We start from the raw sequence: 21,683 nt of genomic DNA on the forward strand, positions 1-21,683 counted from the left end.
GCTCCAGGACCAGAAACCTCCTCCATCCCCATAGCTCATTCCCTGTACCTCCAAGATGGTATGAGTCGCAGCTCCAGCCCAGCAGTGTTCTTCTCCCAGCTGCTTGCAGCAGGCTGCTGGCTACTCTGCTCAGAGCTCTGTCCTTACAATAAACAGCTGGGCCCTGTTGCCAAACAGGTAGTTGTGCCTGATTGGGAGTGCAGCTACCTGCAAGCTGCTTGACTGTTTGCTCATGCCCCTTTGAGTAACAGAGCACACCCTGTGCTGCGTTACATAGGGCATAATGTCTGGGCTCTATTTTGGGGTGGCCATGAGAGCCACCCTTAGCTAGCCTGAGCCACATGAACTGTCCCTCTCCATCTTGTACATTACCTTGTGACAGGTACCCAGGTGAAGCACAGGAAAGAGAAGCGGGCAGACTGGTTCCTAGAAGCACTGTGCTCAGGAAGCTTCCTGGTCCTGCTCCTTAAAGTGGGGCCACTCTAGGAATCAGTTTGCTCATAACTTGTCTCTCCTGCTGTCTCTAATTTCACTCAGTCGAAGCAGCAGTTGGGGAACAGAAGGGCCGTAAGTCAGGGACAGGGGATCCTGAGGTGGCTGCAGGCCGATGTCCTGTGTTCACAGCCACTGGCACTTGGATGACCTGCTGAACACGCTGCAGGGAGGGGGACACGCAGCAGAGCTTCCAGGGTTGGGCTAGACTCTTGCCTGAAGGTGAGCTAAGGTGTTTGAAAAGCAGATGGTTAGTAAGTTTGGGTTAGGGACAGGCCTGGGAATGGCCATAAATAGCAGCATAGAGACACCCAATGTGTCCCAGCATCTGCTGTGAATGTAGCCTGTTCTTCAATTCAGAGGGTACAAAGTATGAGGCCTAGATCCTCCAAGATATTCAGGTGCCTAACTAGCATCACCCCCAGGCCCTGTGCCTATGTCTCCTGAAGGGCAAGGTACAAGTGAAGTGGGGATTAGCAGCAGAGTGTGTTTTTCTTATTGTCTGATCTGCATGCACATGGTATCCCCAGGGTCTGATGGGATGATGCCTGCTCCAGAGGCATGTGAATTTGCTGAATTTCCCATGTTCTGGGCTGCACATAAATCAGGCCTTTGGGTCCAGTCAGGCGCCTGCTGGAGCTCCTGGATATATCATTAGAGGCAAAACCTTTCAGCTGGAGCCCTGGGAAGCTGACCCTGCCAAGCAGCCATAATGAGGGTGGATGGCTCCTGCATGGAGGAGGGCAAACACCTGTGGCATTTGCTGTCCTGCTTTTCAGCAGATTGCAATGCCATTCGATCTCTGGTTACCAGAGCTGTAACTTAATCCCTTTCCCTTGCCTTCCTTTGTAGGTGGGAAGTGATTCTCTTGCAATATAGTTCCTGGCCACACACACCAATACACATACACCCTGCAAAGACATCGTATCCAGGGACAAGCGATAAGTTGGAAGTCTCATAGCAGCTGCACAAGAAGAGCTGATAATGAGGAGTATGTGTGTGCAAAGACAGGTTCATGTGTGAGCATGTATGCACACAGGGAGGCGTATGTATGTGTATACAATAGAGGTCTAAATACAGGCAAAGGGTGTGGTATATGTCTGCTTGCACACATATGGAAAGGGGTGTGTGTGTGTGTGTGTGTGTGTGTGTGTGTGCATATAGAGGTGTGTGCTTGTGTTTATGCCTGGGTGTGCATATACATGGGAGACCAGGTTTAGATGAGTGGAAAGAGCCATGCAAAACCTTGAAACAGGTCAAGTAGTGGAAAGGCATGAGCCAATCTGCTACAGGCAGATAAGCAGACAGTCAAAAAGTCCAAGGCTGAATCAATTCAGTCTCTTCATAGATTCGTAGACATTAGGGCTAGAAGGGACCTCGGAAGATCATCGAGTCCAGCCCCCTGCCCCAGGGACAGGAAGTCAGCTGGGGTCATAGGATCCCAGCAAGAAAAACATCCAGGTTTCTCTTGAAGGCATTCAGAGTAGGTGTTTGAACCACCTCCGGCAGCAGGCCATTCCAGGCCTTGGGGGCTCGGACAGTAAAGTTCTTCCTTATGTCCAGCCTGAAACTGTCTTGCAGGAGTTTATAACTGTTCGACCTTGTAATCCTTTGGGGTGCCCTGGTGAACAAACGTTCCCTCAGGTCCTGATGCACACCCCTTATAAACTTATAGATGGCCATCAAGTCGCCCCTGAGCCTGTGCTTTTCCAGGTTGAAAAGTCCCATAGCTCTCAGCCTCTCGTCATAAGGTCTGTTTTCCTGACCTCTGATCATGCGTGTGGCTCTCCTCTGCACTCTCTCAAGCTTCTCCACATTCTTTTTGAATTGTGGAGCCCAAAACTGGACACAGTACTCCAGCTGTGGCCTCACCAAGGCCGACTACAGTGGGAGGATGACATCCTGGGATTTACTAGAGAAACATCTATGGATGAAAGCAAGCGTTTTGCTCGCTTTACTGGCTGCAGCATCACATTGAAGGCTCATGTTCATCTTGTGGTCAATCCTGACCCCCAAGTCACTTTCGTCTGTAGTACTAGTCAGCGTAGCACTGCCAAGCCTATAGACATGCTGCAGGTTTTTCCTCCCAAGGTGGAGAACCTTGCATTTTTTGGTGTTAAACACCATCAGGTTCTTGTCCGCCCATTTACTAAACCTGTCGAGGTCAGCCTGGATTACCCCCCTGTTTTCAGATTAGTCTAAACTGCATAGATTGAACCAAAGGAGGGCATGTTCTCAGTGCACTATGAGACTGGAACAGACTAACTAGAAAGGCTGCACATTTTAAGTTCAAGTTAAACAAATGTTTGCCTGGTTTTGCATAGGATTCGTCCCACTTTGATAGGGAGTTTGCCTATGCCTTGCAGTCTCTTCCAGCCCTACTTTTCTATGATTCTACGCTTGTTTAACCAGGCTGTAGTTGCCGGTGCCTTTCCTTGCCCAAGATTCCTGTGCTGTTAAGTGCACGCAACCATTGGTTCCTCTGAACTGTTTTCCCTGTTTATTATGGGCTGAGTTTTGAGTCCAAACAGCTTGATGTGCTGCTGTCAATGGTGTACAGTATCCCCTTCTGCTCCAGTGGGTCAAACAGTTTGGAGAGGCTCCACTGAGGTCACAGTGATCCTGGCACATGCCAAGGCCTTGCCGCAGAATCCTCCAGCCATTCAGCTGGGATCTAGTGAAGGCCCATCTCCCATTCGGCTGGATAGGAGAGGTGCAGTGTTGAGTCCTAGGCCAGAGAGCCTCTTTGCTCACCCACGTTAGGTGCCAAGAATACTAATCACCAGCCCAGCTGGTCTGATTGGCCAACTGGGATGTACCAGGGGAGTCAAGTCTATGTTCTACCTGGCTGCAAGGGGCATCTGGGCCCTAATTAAGCCCACCTTTGGCAACACTAGGCTGGTTGCTCCACACAGACACACTCCTGCCTTGCTCCTGATCTTGTCTACTGATTCCTGGCTCCTGGCTTTGGATCCTTTGGATTTTGGCTTTCGGCTTCTGACTTTATTCCTGCTCTACGGTTTGTGACCCTGACTCCTGTGACCATCCCCTGCCCCTGGGTTGCTTCTGACTTTTTACCCTAACCACTGGGTCTTATTGCTCATGCTCCTGTAATGTAACACCAGCAAACCCATGACTGACAGGCAGCGGCAACAATGAGCCACTTCCCCCATATAGCTGAGATCCAGGAGCTCTGAAAGTTGATGCTACTGGAAGTTGATAGAATGACCATTGAGTGAGGAAAAGTATGGCCTGCTGAGCTCCACTCACTCTTTCCCACTGCCTTCTTGCCCAAGGGCTGGACCCCACCACCAGAAGCATGGAAATCCCAGTGAGAGCCAGCTGGGAAGGTGGCTGACTCTTTCCATGTCAGCTTGTGCCCCCTGTTGTTAAACTGCCCTATTATAACAGTAATTACCCCAGTGATTGTGCATTCTGCTAATGAATAGACAAAGGCCAGCCACTTTCTCACATCTGCTCCAGAGGCAGAAGTTCTGAATGTCCTGGGTTTGACCCTAGCTACCAGCCATGCTGTATGTATTGGCCATGACTGAGTCACTACTGCTCCATGAGCAGGGATCCTGGTTTTCTCTGATAAAAGAAAATCCCCAATTTTCGAATTAAAAGAGTAACCCCAGATCCACATTTTTCTGTAATTAAAATGAAATATATATATTAGTGGTGTTTTATTTTAATAATGGAAAAATGTGGATTTGGGGTTACTTTTTTTAATCCCAAATTGGGGATTTTCTTTTATCAGAGAAAACCAGGATCCCTGTCCATGAGTCACTACTGCTTTACTAGTGTATACCAGTAGCACCACTCTCCCCCATGAAGGGGTGGAGCATGAAGTGAGGGAAGGAGCCCTCAATGCAATGCACAGGTGCATTCAAAAGTTCACCATTTAATAGAAGCCTTTAACTACCTGAAGGGGGGCTCGAAAGAGGATGGAGCTAGACTGTTCTCAGTGGTGGCAGATGACAGAACAAGGAGCAATGGTCTCAAGTTGCAGCGAAGGAAGTTTAAGCTAGATATTATGGAAAACTTTCCCATTAGGACAGTAGTAAAGCAATGGAACAGGTTACCCAGAGAGGTTATGGAATCTCCATCCTTGGAGGTTTTTAAGACCCAGCTAGACAAAGCTTTGGCTTGGATGATTTGGCTGGGGACAGTCCTCTTTCGTGCAGGGGTTTGGACTAGATGACCTCCAGAGGTCCCTTCCAACACTAATTTTCTATGATTCGTGATATCTGTTTTCTGAAACATGATGGTTTCCTGGGGGAAGGACCAGCCCTTCCTGCCCAAGTAGGTGAGGGGGTCCCTTAAAAGGACCAACTGTTACAAGGACCTTTGTAAAAGCAGTATCCTGAGACCATCACAGTGTGCAGTGCTAGCTCCCACCCCTCCTGCTTCAGAGGAGCACTGCAGAAAGCCATGGAGAAGCAGGCCCACTTCCAGGCCTCAGTCTCCTGTTGGGACAGCAATAGCGAGGGGGTCCTGCGTTGTATCCAGTCAGGAGGGGCTGGGGTTGCATCAGCAGGGCATGGCTGTTTCTCTCCACATCTCCCTCCCTTTCATCTGGAGGCTGTGGAGTGATTGGCCTTTCTTAAATGTCGATTGGTGCCCTGTTTCTGCAGTGGCCGTAGCATTAGTCTCTGTCCCTGGACTATTTGGGCACACTGCTCCTCTCCCCTGGCCTGCGTTGCTAAGTCTGCTTCAGTGAACTGATTAGTTGATCTCCCCAAGGCCGCAATCCTGCTAGAGCAGATGGGGTTAGGAGGGAGAGTTCCAGCCTGGCCACCCCACAATGGGGTAGTCCTGCTTTGCCAAGATGGTGCTGGGGGAGCTCCCTTTTGTTTGTAGCAAAGAGGGAGCTCTCATCCCTCTGGTTGCCCTGTAGCAGAAAGCCCCCTTTTCCTCTTGCCTGCATTTGCTCTCCCCTCTTTGGATATGTTTCTCTTTTTCTACCATTTCTTCCTTCCTTTCTCTTTCACTTTAAGATAAGGAATTGTGTTTTAAAATTTGTGTGTGCGCATTTTGTATCTCCCCTTGTATTTTAGTATTTTTATCTATTTGTGTGCCATTGCATTTGTGGCTTATATTTTATACTCCTCACCTTTCAATTTTCAACTAAATGTGTTTTAGTAAGTTATACATTGTAACAATGTTAACAAGGGCAGGAATCAAACTGTCCTTCCCTGTATCATGCGGGCCCCTGAAAGAGCGATGGAATCAGTGATTGAATGTGTAACGTGATTGAATGTGTAACATAGTAGCAGACAGCAATTATCACCTGGAAGCTGCAGATCAGCCATGGGAAGAACTCAATAGAAGACAATGTAACAAGCGGGAAATCTCAAAACGTCACTGATCAAGGGCTAGAAGCCCCGGCCTGAGTTAATCAACACCAGGGACCAACTTTTGGGCTGAGTATCTCCAGATCAACTGCTCCCAGAGCCCTATTCAAAATTCATCAACGGACTCCCAAACCTGCACGTACATGTGGACGACCCCTGGGGCTGACAGATGCTGTCCAGTAGCCACCGAGGGAGGGGAAGTCCCACGAGGGTCAATGACTTCTGGATTGGGCAAACCTGAAAACTGGGGAGTCACCGAAGTCTGCCAAGGACAGATAAAAGGCAGTGAAAAGTGACTGTCAGTGGCGCCCTCTTGATCTCCAACTCGACCAGACCTGTCCAGCCAGAAGGACCAGCCGGCGACCCCTTTCTGGAAGATAACCACACTGAAAGAAGCCTCAACGACAGACTCTAGCGCTTGTAGGATAGGTATACCTGACTCTGTAGCCTGCTACTGTGTATGTGTGTGCATGTGTGCATGTGTGTGTGTGTGGGGACCAGCCCCAAGGTTTATGATTACAGTGTTTCAATCCGCCTAATAAACTAGAATTTTAAGGATCCCGAGTTGGACATTTGTAGCCAACAGCACAGCTTTAGCCTCTGCTCTGCATCAGTGAGGTGGAATGCCTGGCACATCTTCCTCCCCTGTGTCCCTCATGCAGCACATTCTGGAAGTAGGACATTGACAGAAAACTTGAATTTCATGTTCTTCCTTATACATTTCCCCAGTGAGGACCAGTTTCACACACTGCTATGAAAAAAAAGGTTTTCTTTGGGAGAGTGCCCTTTCTGATCTCCAGCAGCACAGCACCCCCACCAGAAACCACAGCACTCACCTGGAAGTTAGCTCCTGTACTTGGGTCTCCAGAACTCAGAGTTGCCTTGGGGACTCATGGACCTGGATGTCCTTGACAGTAGCACTTCAGGGGTTAAATTTCACTAGCACTCTTGAGCAGCCCCAGGGTTGGAGAATGGGTATTAAGAGTAATCCATGAAGGATTGTTAAATACAAATCTCAGCATACTGCCATTTCCGATCAAATCCCAGCCACATTCCAAGCATCTACTGGGCTAGAAGGAAGTTAATGTGCGTCAGTGAGTCCCATTATTGTTTTGTGACAGGACTGATTTTGTTGTGCTTAACTGATTTGGAGGTGCAGATGTTAGCCCCTGGACTTCAGAGCCATCCTGGCCTCTAAGGGTTAAGCCCTGCTTGGGGAGAGCATTGTGAAACACCTCACCTAAAACCAGAAAAGACCTTACTTCCTCAATTGCCTCTGAACTGAAAACAGCAGCTATCATAAAATATGACTGAGCTGAATCACTGGTCCCTTATCATGGAGCCAGAAGGAGTTGGAGTCATTGGAAGAGAAAGTCAATAAATGAGTGCTGTCATACTCCAGAGCTGAAGCTGCTACAAGCACATCTCAGCACCAGAAAGCCCAGAAGGCTCTTATGAAACTCCCTGGGCAGATCTGCAGACCCATTAAAGACTTGGGCAGCTGGGCACTTTGATGAACTCCAGGTTTGTGGGAACTCCTGTCTTTAGATGGTGGTAATTTGCTGGTCATATCCATGGGCCCCAGTTGGGATATGATGAACCATTTTTTATACATTCAAATATCAGGTGAGAAGACCCATCTAAACACTATGGATAGTTTTGTCTTGTTCACCTGGAAAGGAGAGTGCCTTGGCTGGATCCTTCCTGAGTTGTGACAAGCAATTGCTCCTGTCCCAGAAGAGTACACGTTTACAAGGAAAAGCAGTGCTTGAAACAGTCCATTTACAAATCTCAAGTCAAGTGGGCAAAAATCCTACCATGAGCTCATGAAAAGGCTCCTGCTTTTTTCAGTGCCGGAGAAGGCTGTGTTTTCTTAACCAGGGAGGGTAGGGATACTGATGCTGGAGGAGGTACCATCACTATGACCACAGCACTATGGTATGGGTGACAGACTGTCCTAGCCTGGTGGTTCTTCAGTGGGGGTCTGTAAATAAGTTGCCAGAGGTTTTCTGATGGTTGGCAGGTCATGGGAAGCTGACTCCACCTATTCCTTCTCAGCTGTTTCTATATGTGTCCAGGTCCTTCCTTGCAGAGAAGAACCATCCAGTCTATAAAAGCAGCTGGAAGCCAACTATGGTTACTAGGGGCTGCTGCTACCTAAAGGGAGAAGGAGAGAAAATGAGATCTGCTTTTAGGGGCCAAAGCCACCAGTGAGCTGAGGCTGCTAGACCTAGTGGGGTAGGAACAAGACAGTAAATGGTGAGGCCAAATTGTGTTGTGTGGATCATCTCAGATGTATTGTTAGCTGGGATCCCCTCCATCTGCAAAGACATTAGGGGATCATGAATAGGAGAAGAGGAGGGCATATGACAATGGATAGGAGTGAACATCTTTACCAGGATGTGTGGGAAGTGAGGGGAGAATTTAAGGCTAACAGCAGAGAATGATATTAGCTAAGAAGCTTGGAGGGCTCTAGGATCAGGACCCCTTCCCTGCCAGAAACCCTTTTCTTTCATACTTTGTGTCTTTGCAGTTTATGATAAAAGGACAAGGCTTGTTACTCCAGGCTGGGGTATGCGAACATGCTCAGGACAGGGGAGGTTTAACTCTGAGTCAGACTAGGAACTGAATAGTCTGAGACCATGAAGGGAGAGGAAAAAGAGAAAAGCAAGGGTGGGGTAGACTGTGTGAGGCTTTCAGCTGTCTGAATTAATACTCTGCAGCAAAACTTATGGTTCTGCTAGCTGAGCTACGCTTTCTGGAGAGATTAATGTTCCACTGAATATTCATTGCTGGACCTTCCTCCATTTTCCAACTTTGCCAATCAAATTGCTGTTCCTTCCAGAATTTGGAGGCAGACCCAGCTCCATTGGGCTCACCCTTTGTAGCGGCTGAGCTCAGAAAGGGGTCTCTGGCCACATTGAAGTACCTGGTCTATGACCTGATCAAGGACTCCAGATGATGATGCGAGGCCTTATTAAAGATGGCTGCTTGCTGACTGGATGAGTGATAACTCTATCTTTTCTACCTTGGTCCTCATACCATCTCATACCATCACATCCGAATGCCTTTTTGTCATGTAATTAGCAAGGCAGCTGCCATGTGTCCTGGGTACTCGCTTATCTGGTAAGTATGGGGACATTCATAGAATCATAGAAGTAGGGTCGGATGGGACCTTGTAGATCTTTGAGTCTGACCCCCTGACTGGGCAGGAGGATAACTGGGCTCAAATGACCCCAGCCAGGTAGGCATCAAGCCTCTTCTTAAAGACCCCCAGGGTAGGAGCCAGCACCACTTCCCTTGGGAGTTGGTTCCAGATCCTAGCCGCCCTAACAGTGAATTAGTTCTTGCGGATGTCTAATCTAAACCTACTCTCCAACAACGTGTGGCTGTTATTCCTTGTTATCCCGAGGGGTGCTAGGGGAAACAAGATCTCCCCCAAACCCTTCTGGTCCCCCCTAGTGAGTTTATAGACGGTCACCAGGTCCCCCCTCAGCCTTCTCTTGTGAAGGCTGAACAGGTTCAGGTCCCGTAGCCTCTCATTGTAGGGTCTGCCCTGCTGTCCCTGGATCACGCGGGTGGCCCTCCTCTGGACCCTCTCAATGTTGTCCACAACCCTCTTGAAGTGGGGTGCCCAGAACTGGACACAGTACTCCAGCTGTGGCCTGACCAGTGTCGCGTAGAGGGGGAGGATTACCCCCTTGGCCCTACTTGAGATGCATCTGTGGATGCACGATAGGGTCCGGTTAGCCCTGCCTACCGTGACCTCGTATTGTCGGCCCATGTTCATCTTGGAGTCAATAATGACTCCAAGATCCCTTTCTGCCTCCATGCTCTCAAGAAGGGAGTTTCCCATCTTATAAGTGTGCTGCTGGTTACTACTGCCCAAGTGCAGCACCCTGCACTTGTCAGTATTGAAACGCATCCTGTTTTTGTTAGCCCACCCCTGCAACCTATCCAGGTCTTGCTGCAGTCTTTCCCTCCCTACTAGTGTGCCCACCTCACCCCAAATTTTGGTATCATCAGCAAATTTAAACAGGTTGCTTTTCACCCTGTCGTCCAAATCGCTGATAAAGAAATTGAACAGTGCGGGCCCAAGGACTGAGCCCTGGGGGACTCTGCTGCCCACTTCCCCCCAGGTCGAATATGATCCATCCACCACCACCCTCTGAGTATGACCCTTCAGGCAATTTGCAATCCATCTGACCATGTAGGCATCGATGCCACAGTCGCCTAGTTTTTTAATGAGGATGGGGTGGTCGACAGTGTCAAAGGCCTTGCTGAAGTCCAGAAAGACTACATCTACGGCAACACCTGCATCCAATGCTTTTGTGACCTGATCGTAAAAGGCAATCAGGTTGGTCTGACATGACCTGCCCCTAATGAAACCGGCCACAATTCCAGCTTTGGTGTCTTTCCAACATCACTTTGGTGTCTTTCACTGATGTCTGTGTTGAGCTGTGTTTCTCTTGCAAACCAGCAGGTGTAGTAGGACTCCATTCTGCACTTGGAGCAGAAAGGACTTGGTGCTAGGGAGGTAGCAACATCACCGCCTTAGCACAAAGAAAAGAGGCCACCTTGGAATGAATCTCCCCATATAAAACAACTCAAATTGGAAGGGAAGTTTTATGCTGTAACAGCAAATCTCTAAATAACTAGAACAATCAAACAGCCCTGCAGGACAGCTCAGGGCTGGGAGAGAGTCAATCTGAATAAAAAACAGGCTTTCTTATCAAATCCCATTATCACCTTCAGGTTGATAAACTCAGCACAGGAGGCCCATGGTTAAAGCCATCAGAATGCTCCACAATGGCAACAACCAGTGTGGTGGGGGCCTGTGCCGCACTCCCTTGAAACAAGAGTATTGTGGGCTGGGTGAATTGTAGGGGCTTAAGCACTGTCCTTGACTTGGGATCCTCGCCAGAAGTGACTGAGCTCCAATATGGAAGCAAGTAGCTAAAATAGCAGCAGCTTCCAAATCCTAAACACACATCTTCACCCTAAACAAACGCTGGGTGTTGCCCTGAGTGGATGGGTGTGTTTGCAGTCTGAGAAGCAGAGATGGAGCTAAGCATCAGAAGGCAGCTAGATTCAGTGATCTGCCTCCCTGAGAAAAGGGTGGAGAGTGAACTTCCAGGTGAGGTGCTGGTGGGAAGAGGTTTGGAGCTGTAAGCAGGTCAATTGTGTAGGTGTTTGATTTTGTGTGTGAACAGGACAGTGGGGTTTTGTACAGCCTTGTAAATGAACAGGGCTGCATCAAAAGAACCTGGCTCCTAACTGAAATCACTGACAGGACCCTGAATTCTGGCAGAGACTTGGCTCAGAAAGGGGAACAGCATCTTGTTTTTACATTCAACTTTCCACACTTAAAGCTCTTTGCACAGACTCCCCAGTGGAGCCTCCTAACACCATCCATGAGGCCAAGCCATGCTATCAAAAAGGCAGGAGAGATGGTTCCTGTGACTGCACACAAGGTTGCACCCAGACTTGGAGCCAGATCTCTGGAACTATGCTGGCTTCAGCAATGGCCCTTTCTGTGTAAAGAGCTGGGTCTGTGTCTAACCAGCCTGCTGCATGTGCAGTCGCAACAGCAGAGTGATGTAGGCACCTTTCTGAAAACCTCTCTCGTAAACCTTTATGTGCCTCAGCTTCCCTCTCCATAAAGTGAAGGTTATTACTATTTAGCTACCTCAGTGGAAGGGCGTGTGGGGGCTGAGCCACTCTTCAGTATCAGGAAGGCATGCAAAGACTCATGGATGGGGAACTCCCAAGGGGCAAACTGGTTGTCCTGATGGTGGCAGACCAGGGTGCTGAGCCCACAGGGCTGGGGAGGAGGAAGGACCAAGGGACTTATCCAAAATACCAATGCTGCCTCAGGACTGGACTTCAGAACTCCAGATTCCCAGGCCTATGCTTAGACCATGTGGAGCTGTGAGCTCCCAAGGCTCCTAGGGATGATCCAACATTGTGATTCTGCAGAAGTACAGGCTGGAAGGGTTGTCTGGTTTGAAAAAGGTTTTGGCTTGTGTTTTGCATTAATATATATAAACAACTATTGAGTTTGATCCTTTTTTGTTTTGTTGGAGGTCCTCAGAGACATACATTGTGAGCTGTCCCAAGTTAATGGAAGGATGGAGGGAGGATGCCAAGTCTTTAACATGGAAGTCCTTTCTCCTAATGTTCATTAGCTGTCAGAGTTCACAGTCCAGAACCACAGGTTTTTGAACAGTCAGCCTCAAAATCTTGTCTCCTTTCTGTGGCCCCGTTTGCAGTCTCTTGTAGTCTCCTTGTTTCAGTAACTCCTTCTCTGCTCTGTGTCTCAGTTTTCCTATGCTGTAAAATGGGGATAACACTCAGACTCTTTTTGATCAACAATAAAAAGTTGGAAAAAGGATGCCTTCTCCAGATATTCTTGGGGTAAAATTCCAAGTCACTGTCAGTAGGACTTGAGCTTCTAAGTCACTTAGACACCAGTTATCCACCCGCTAATCACTGGGGCCCCCTTCCATGCTTGGGTGCTCAGATGGGCTTTAATATTGCCAGTAGGTGGCACCAAGGAGCACAGGAGCAGACAATGTGTTGTAATCACCTTATCACATGCTGATCTCTCCACACAAATACTTACACAGATAAGCAGGAATTTGCTCTGCAGGCTAGGAAGCCCATCCCCAGCCACCCAGGCCAAACACATGCAGAAAGGCGGCCAAATTTGTCTTCAGGCAACTCCCAGCAAGCCCATATATTTTATCAGATGCATTTAAATGTGGCAGGCAAAAGCAGGTGTTTCTCACCCTGTGAGGGGCTACAAGCAAAGCGATCAGATGTTTAACTCCTTCCTGGAATGCAGATGTGTGGGTGAGGCTCATCTAGCCACAGAAGTGCCCCAGTCTTGCTTACACCACCGGCTGCCATTCAGTTCAGTCACTGATGCCATCAATGGGATGCTCCCACCTGCCTTTCCACACTGCCACAGGGAGGTGGTGTGTGATAAATGGGTGGTGTCCCCCCAGCACAGCCATTCGGTTGGGGAGGAGGCCCAGCCAGCCAATGCCTCTTAAAGGACACATGCAGGTATTATGCGAGGACAGTGAGGCCAAGCAGGCAGGGCACTGGACAGGGAATGTGGAGACCTGTGCTCAGTCCCTAGCTTTGCCCCCAGCAGGATCAAAGCCTCTCTTGCTTTTGCTTAGAGAAGCGCTGCACAAAGCCATGTACCTTCTGGCCCTGAGCTGCAGCTCCCAGCATATCTCCTGGGCATACTTTGCCTGGTAGCGAGGCTTTAGCTGCCAGTGCTGGCACTCTTCTTGCCCCTCCCTTCCCCATGCTTACTGAGGTTCTGCACTTAGAGCATATGTGAAGCTTACTGTGCCCCTGGGCAGGGGATCACAGCCACGAGGACTGTTCCCTCTCACCTAGTGCCCTGCACAACCTGGAATACAAACCTGCCCACTTGGCTTTTCTTTCTCTCTGCCCTGCAAAAAGGGGATGGGGGAGGGATATAGCTCAACCACCCACCCACTTCAGCTGGTGCTTGGAGACCCTGAAACTCCAGGTTGCCAAGGTTACCCACCTGCACTGCTCCCTGGGGTGCAGCACTGTGTACTTGCTAAGCCAGCGCAATTAGCCAGGTGGAGTGTTCTGGTGTGACTGTACTGCCTTGGGCAAGGGCCATTTCCATGGCAGGCTGTGTCCCCCCATCACTACACCACGGCTCCCGCCCTTCGCTCCTGGCACGTGTCCTCCACACACGTATGAGGGGATCCGCACTCTGCCTGATCCATCCAGCCCTGTGGAAGACGTGTGTCTACCTCTGCTCCCTGCTGTGCATCACTCTGAACTCCCCACCTGGGTGGTTAGTGAAGGTGTCTCCACACGTGCAGGGTGCAAAGATCAGGGGTTAGAGGGTACAGAGCTCTGGGACAGGTCTGTCCTTACTTTGGATGAGACCCCCAGAGAGAAGCTGCAGTTCTGGGTGCTTGCACACTTTAAGATCTCTCTTCCCTAAGGGATCTTGTTAGCAAATTGGGATTTCCCAGGCAATTCCTCAGCTTCCCTCCTCACCTTTCTTTTGATCTCTTGTCTCTTCCCTTTCCCTGTTGAGCTTGCCCATGGTTTCTGCAGGTGGAAGCGGCACCAGCCTGCCCTGTCCTGCTGTCTCTGAGATACCTTGAGGAACTCAGACCCAGCACAGGGACAAGGATGTAGCTTCTCTGCAATGCAGCTGTTGGCCAGTCCTGGTGCTGCAGAGCAGGGAAGGAACAGCCACTGCTCCCCAATCTACAGGCTCACAGCTCACTGCTGTTTGGGCTACAGAGCTGGTAGGGACACGTGTAGTGTATGTAACTGTATGCATAGATGTATGTGTATGTATGTACAATATATAGATTCTCAACTAAGGTGCCACAACATCCTTTAAAAGATCCTTTGAAATCCCTTCAAGACGAGGAATCCTTGAGATCCTGTGAGGAGTACAGGAGTATGGGAGTACCACTGTTAGGTGTGCAAACACGATTCACAAGATAAAACTCAAGAGATTTCAAGTAGGAATCCAGAGTATTAAAAGCATTCTGACCTGCTGTGTCCTTTCTGAGTTATTTGCAACATAAGAATTGCTCCCTTAATAGTCAAAAATCAAGTGACAACTAAGAGCTGACATTTTCCATGGAGTGCCTTAAGTCTGCTGAGGGGCACCTAGAGTCTAAGAAGGGTTAGAACCACTGGTGTAGATGCAGCTGTATGCACATGTAGCGGGCATGGCTGTCATTACATGTGTGTATATGTGCAGATTGTGTGTACAGTGTATAAGTAGCATATTCTGGTGTATTCTGTGTTCCCAACCAAGCTGAGGCAGGAGCAGGTGTGACCTATTTTTTGCCGCGTTGCTTTGTGTCTCCTTTCTGCAGTCCCAGCCCTTTGTGTCTCTATTAACACCTCTCCTGGCGCAGAGAACTGCTATTTCCAGGCTAATGTGCTGCTCTGGCATTCCTGAGCAGAAAGGGCCAATCCCAGGTGTGGTGTAGCCTCCACCATCTCAGACATGACCCCCATTCAGCAGGAGATGCAACAGGTGTTTCCCTTTGCAGCTTCCTTGATGCCGCTTTCCTCTCAGTGCTTTTAATTTTCTTCCCCTTCTCCCCAAGGATGCACAATTATTAAACTGGGAGGCAAGTGAATTCCTCTGCAACTCCCTCACCTCTGACTCCCACTCCTGACTGGCTGGCTGCAGAAGAGCATTATGGGTGATTAGCTCACCATTTGTTGTTCTGGCAGAACAGTCTCTCCCTGCTCTCCTACTCTCGGTTCAGGGTCTGAAGGATACTGTCAGGGAAGGGAGGATTTAGAAGGATCTAAAGACTGATTTAGATTGATAGTCCTGGGGATCCAGGCCCTTAAAGATGACTTCCAGACTCCACTGCTGCCTACTCTCCACCCTGCCAGGGCCTAGGCTAGAGAGCAACCCCAGTTCCACTATGACAGGCTGCGGCTTGCACAGCAGAACAGGAGGAGCAGCAATTGGCAAACCCCAGGAGAGGAAGGACCAGCCAAGCCCAGGTGCTGCCTCCTAGGAGATGTTCCAGTGACTGTAGCTGGGCCTTTGGGCTTCCTGGAGCAAGCTCCGTGTTTTACATTGCTCCTTGCCATAGCATCCATAGGCCAGCCTGTTCACTGGGAACCCACAGCCTGGGCTTCCCCTCACTGTCTGGAACTCCAGGAACCCCTCTCAGTGCTTGGCAAGTCTGGGCAACCCCCCTCAGGCCTGAAAGCTAGGGACAGAAGTTACACATAAACCAGTTTAAGTCATCAGAAACTGGTTTAAACCTGTAACAGAACAGACGTTCAGTGAACATAAAGCAGTTTGAAAATGGTTGAAACTGGTTTAAGATAAACCTAGTCGAATGTAGTATGAGACTTAACTGATTTGCGTCAAACCAGTTTATTAAACTTCTGTCCCAGACCCCTTCCTGGTTCAAGTTAAATCTCCAGTCCCCCAGCATCCCAGCATGCTTTCCAGCCCTGGGCTGGGCTGAGCTGTCTGCTCCAGCAAAAAAGTGAGGGCAGTGGGGTGGGGGGAGCCTGGGACTGACCCCCGCCCAGGCAAACCCTGGCTGGGGTCTGAGGCTAGGACAGAGGGTTAAACTTCCCTTCTCCCAAGTACAGAGCTGCTCTGGCTTGTTAAAAACTTATTGCTGGCTGCGACTGTGGACTATAAATCCCAGAGGCACCTGGAAACAGTAAGAGGAAGTGGTGAACAACCCTGCAGAGTTCTTCTGATGTGTTTCTGGACTGCAAATCCTACAAACCTCAGGGGCAGCAGGAAGAGGAAGTGAATACATAGCCCATGTTGGCTCTAGTGTTCCCTAGCTTCTGTACTGAGCCACTGCAGGTATGTGGCTGCATTTCTTGAATCAAAAGTGAATGTCTGTCCAGTTGTTTCTCAGTTTGATCTCTGCAATTTAGACTAACCTGCTGACCATGTCTAGATCTCTGATCTATACCCCTGGCAGCACAGGGCAGCCTCTCACCTCTTCTGGAAGGGGAGGCAGGGACAAAGTGCGAAGACTCAGCCAACAAGGACATCTTACAGACACCTACATTAGAAATAACATAGCTAGACAAGGAGAGACATACGGTAGTATAACTCAAGGTAGGCAAGCAGGGCACTGGCCTGGCTTGTGGTTTCAGAATGGTGTCCCCCAGGGAGCCTGTGTAGCAGCAGCACCTGGATCTCTTGAGTTCCTGAGGGTCAGAACCCCTGTCCCTCAGCATCTCTGCCTAGGGAACCAAAATTATTAGTTAAGCCTCTGGATGAATGGCTAGATAGACAGGTAGACAGACAGTCTGATGGATTAAAAATGGATTATAAATCCAAAAGAATAAAAGTGGTGAATAGCACAAGGCTAAGAATAGATACTTACTGAACCCCATCAGAAACACACCAGCTTGACAAGGGCTCTTCAATTTGCCAGTCCCCCTCCTCCATTGCACCAGCTCAGGGGTGGGTCCAGGGGAGGGGTGCAGTGGTGCAGTTGTACACACTCCCCTCCCCCTTTGATTCACGATCCACCCAAAGTTTAAAACTGGCAGTGGCAGCAGCATTTCTATTCTGGCAGCAGTGAGGAAATGGCTTCTTATACCCGATTCCTTCTAAATTCTTCACCCCACAGGTGTTAATGACCATATCTCCTTTTTAATGTTCTTAATGGTCCGCTAGTTAAGCTATTCTTTCTTCTGTGATTCTGCTGTCTGGTAGCTGCTCCTGGGAACCTAGTTCCTATTTTACAGCCGAGCAGATTTTTTAACTCTAGCTAAAAACATTAACTGAGGTGTGGAAACATTAACTCAGGTGAACATTAGCTCAAGTGTAGAAATAACTTTCAGTGAAGCATTGGATGCACTGTCATGAAGCTCAAGGCTGGTTGATTTTGTGTTATGAATCAGAAAGAGATGTACATTTAATTCTCATGATTACAGGACTAAAGAAACAACTTCTTTAGATTATTTTTGCCTAGTTTGTTGTGTTTCTTAATACAGTATATGTGATATAGCAAATTAATGTACATTCCAATCAAAGTTATATTTGTTTTGCTTTGATCTTAATTTGAATACTACAGCCCTAGGTCATTAACATATTAGCAAAGCTTCCAGTCTCTTTTTTACCTGGAGAAAAATATGTTGTTTTATATGTAATGATGCACCAATACCATCTGTAACCCCCCCTTTCCAAAATCCTAGATCCACCCATGCACCAGCCCTAGGGACTTCCTGGAGGGAATTCCTATTTGAAGTACAGCATATTTTTTAGAAATGCATCTTCTCTTAATTCAGCAGTTCCTTGTGATGGGGTTCCTTGGTAAGGTATTCCATGGGACTCTGCATCCCAGGAGAACCATGTAAGGCAATGATCCACTTTGAGAGTTCCCCGTTTGTGCATTGACTTTTTTGCCACAGTGTTGCACTGGGAGCTCATGGTCAGTGCCTTATTCCAAAGTCCTCATCAGAGTCACTGTTCTCAGGATAGTTCATAGATCCATAGATTGTAAGGCTGGAAGGGACCTCAGAAGATCATCAGGTCCAGCCCCCTGCACCAGGCAGGCGACCCCAGCAAAGTGACCATTCAGTCTCCTCTTGAAGATTTCCAGGGTAGGTGATTGCACCACCTCTGGAGGGAGCCTATTGCATAGTCTAGACACTCTAACTGTGAAGTTTTTCCTAATGTTGAGCCTGAAATGGTCTTCCAGGAGCTTATGGCCATTACTCCTGGTTTTCCCCAAGGGTGCCCTGGTGAACAATTGTTCACTGAGCCCTTGATGTATTCCCCTGTTGTAGCAGTAAGCTTCCATCACATCCCCTCTCAGTCATCTCTTTTTCAGGCTGAAGAGTCCCATGTCCCTCAGTCTTTCCTCAGATGGCTTGCTGTGCAAGACTCTGATCATATGGATGGCCCTTCCCTGGACTCTCTAGAGCGTTACCACATCCTTGTTGAAGTGCAGCGCCCAGAACTGGATGCAGTACTCCAGCTGCAGTCTCACCAGTGCCAAGTAAAGCAGAAGAATCACTTCCCTAGTTTTGCTGGAGGTGCATCGATTGATGTATGCCAGGGTATTATTTGCCCTGTTGGCTACAGCATCACACTGCCGGCTCATATTCATACTGTGGTCTATTATTACCCCCATTCCCTTTCATTCGTGGTGCTGGTCAGTTTGGCATTGCCAAGCCTGTAGTTGTAGGTGCGTAGGGGTTTTTTTGTCCTAAGATGGAGCACTTTACATTTCTTAACACTGAATTTCATTTGCTTCTGATCCACCCAACTTGCAAGGCTGTCTAGGTCCGCCTGTATCTGCAGCCAATCTTCAAGTGTGACCACACTTGCCAATAACTTGGTGTCATGTTCCTATAGCCTGTTGTAGTTTTAATAGATTTCATAGACATTAGGGCTGGAAGGGACCTTGCAAGATCATTGGGTCCTGCCCCCCGCCAAAAGGGCAGGAAGTCAACTGGGGTCAGATGATTCCAGCAAGATAATCATCCAAACACTTCTTGAACATGTCCAGAGTAGGTGCTTGCACTATCTCTGGGGGGAGTCTATTCCAGACTCTGAATGGGGGGTGAGGACAGGGCAGAGGGCAGGGGGCAGGGGGCAGGGCTGGGGCCAGGAGCAGGGGGCAGGGACAGTAGATCCTGGGATGTCCTTTACTTACAAAAAGTGATCTAGACCATTGCTCTAGAGTGACTGCGCTTCCCCATAATTTGGTATCATCTGCAAACTTAGCCAGTCTGCTTCTGACACCTGAATCCAGATCATTTATGAATATATTAAAGAGTACTGGTCTGAGAACTGAAACCTGGGGGACCCCACTGGTCATCATGCACCATGTTGATTTGGTTCCATCAACAGTCACTCTCTGGGTCTGACCGTGGAGCCAGTTCTCCAGCCATCAGACCATAAGGTTGTTGAGGCCACAGCTCCCCAATTTTACCATTAGTACATCATAGGAGACCAAGTAAAAAGCTTTTTTGAAATCCAAGTAAGTGACATTAGCCTCTCCTCTCCTGTCCAGGTGACGTGTCACCTGGTCATAAAAGAAAATGAGGTTGGGTAGGTATGACCTATCCATAAGAAAGCCATGTTGGCTATCTTTCAGAATAATGCCTTCCTTTAGCATGTTGTTGGTGGATTCTTTAATAATTTTTTCCAAGATCTTTTCAGGGATTGAGATCAAACTGATTGGCCTGTAGTTCCCTGGGTCTTCCTTCCTTCCCTTGTTGAAGATAGGTACCAGTTTGGCCCTCTTCCAATTTTCAGGAACCTCTCCTGAGTGCCATGAGTTCTCAAATATCTTCACCATTGGCCATGCTATGATGTAAGCCAACTCTTTTAGCACTCTTGGGTGCATTCCGTCTGGGTCTGTTCACTTGATTTATCAAGCATCCAAACACCAAGCTGTAACCCAGCATGGAAACCGGGTAACAAAATTACCCCTCTCAACAGTACAATTTATAACCTCAACTCCAACAGTCTCACAAGGACCCTTCAGGATGAGAATTCAGCTTGTGCACAGCCCCAGCTGCCCAGTGGCACAAGGACTTCTACTGTTTCACAGTCACATTGACTTCATTAACTTCTAATCTAGGAACAGACATTCAAAAAGCCTGAGCCTAAATTGATTCAATCTTTGCAGATTAGTCTAGCCTGGCTAGGCTAAACTGATTTGTAACTGCACAGACATCCCCTCTGGACTGAAGAAATGCTGGCACATGCCTGCAGTGGCTCAGGCTAGAAGCTGGGGGGAGCTAGAGAAGCCCACCCTTCCCTTCTAGAGTACTGAGCTGAGGGGCAAGTCCCAACAGGACTTCTGATTAGGGCAGGGAGTTGCTAACCAGTGTTTATCAAACCTAACTCAGTGTTTCTCAGACCATTAAGAAAACAACAGCCTCTCTCCATTAGTTCAAGATCTTCTTAAACAGCTTTTCCAAGGAAGGAACGGGGGGACATTACCAGCTACCAGTTGATCATCAGGGATCCTGGTTTTCCCTGATAAAAACTGCAAATTCTCCACTAAAAAATCACAAATTCTCTGATAACCCCCCCCCAATCCATGATTAAAATTAAAGGCCCCCCACAGCCCTCCACCAGCCTTGCTAGTGCCCCTCACTCCCTACCCACAGCCCCGAGGCTCTGCTTGTGTCTCTCACTCCCCACCCCCCACAGCCCCCATAGCCTTGCTGGTGCCCCTCACCCACAGCCCCTGCTCTCCCAGCCCTGCCAGAGGAAGCCCCCAGCTGCCAGGGCTATGGGCCCGGGTCCACAGTTCCCTACCCATGCTCCCCCTCTGCTGCAGGTTCAAGCAGGCTGGCTCCTCACTGCCACATGCACTCTGGGCGGGAAACCCACCCCACCCCACCCAGATCTGTACCCAAAACAGGCACAGGCTGCGGGCTCAGGCTCCCTCCCTGCTTCCCTCTCTTGGGGCCTCCGGAGCCCAGCAGGAATGACCCAATGTGGCTGGGGACAGGGGATCTCCTCACTGCTGCTCGCCCCCCCTGCCCCAGTGGTACACCTCCTGTGCCTGCTGCTGCTTTGAGGGGTGCGACCACATGCCACTGCCCTCACTGCAGCCCTGTGCACGGGAAACATGTTGCCAGGGCAGCGGGGAGGGCAACAAGTGGTGAGGAGATCCCTGTGCCACCCCGCTGCTGCCTGCCGCACTGAGTCGTGCCCACCGGGCTGCACAGGTCACAGGGGAGCAAAACAGGGCGGAGCTGGTAGTGGCTAGCAGCTTCTTGGTGCAGGCTACTCCCTGCTACCCTGCTTTCCTTTCCTGTGGTGTCTGCAGCCCTGTAGGCACAACCTGGCGCAGCAGGCAGCAGTGGAGCCACACGGGGATCTCACCACTGCTCACCCCCCTGCTGCCCTGGTAATGTACCTCCTGCATGCAGGGCTGTGCTTCTCAAAGCAGCAGCATGAGCAGGGGGCATGTCGCCAGGGCGGCGGGGGTGGGGGGCGGGGGTGTGAGAAGCAGCAAGGAGATCCCCGTGCGGCCCCTCTGTGCCCAGCCACGCTCTGGGTGGGGTGGGTCTCCCGTGCAGAGTGCATGTGGCAGTGGGGAGCCAGACCATTTGAACCTGCAGCAGAGGGGGAGCGTGGGTAGGGAACTGTGGACCCGGGCCCATAGCGTCCTCAGAGCTCTGGAGGCCCCGCAGCAGGAAACAGGTAGCCGCTGTTTCCTGCTACTCTGCTTCCCAACCCTGGAGCTTCTGGAGCCCGGCAGGTGTGACCCAGTGCAGCAGGCAGCAGCAGGGCAGCGCAGGGATCTCCTTGCCACTGCCTGCCCC

At 49.5% G+C, this 21,683-nt stretch overlaps 1 long non-coding RNA gene across 1 annotated transcript; it reads right to left on the minus strand.

Moving 5' to 3' along the window:
- Positions 1 to 11,904: 11,904 nt before the first annotated feature.
- Positions 11,905 to 17,104, minus strand: LOC109281865 (uncharacterized). Its single transcript, XR_002088655.2, has 2 exons — positions 16,766 to 17,104; positions 11,905 to 12,182 (listed from the first exon to the last, which is right to left on the minus strand). It is a non-coding gene; the product is annotated as an uncharacterized LOC109281865 (long non-coding RNA).
- Positions 17,105 to 21,683: the final 4,579 nt, after the last annotated feature.

Source organism: Alligator mississippiensis, chromosome 12 (assembly GCF_030867095.1).
Source record: "Alligator mississippiensis isolate rAllMis1 chromosome 12, rAllMis1, whole genome shotgun sequence".
NCBI lineage: Eukaryota > Metazoa > Chordata > Crocodylia > Alligatoridae > Alligator > Alligator mississippiensis.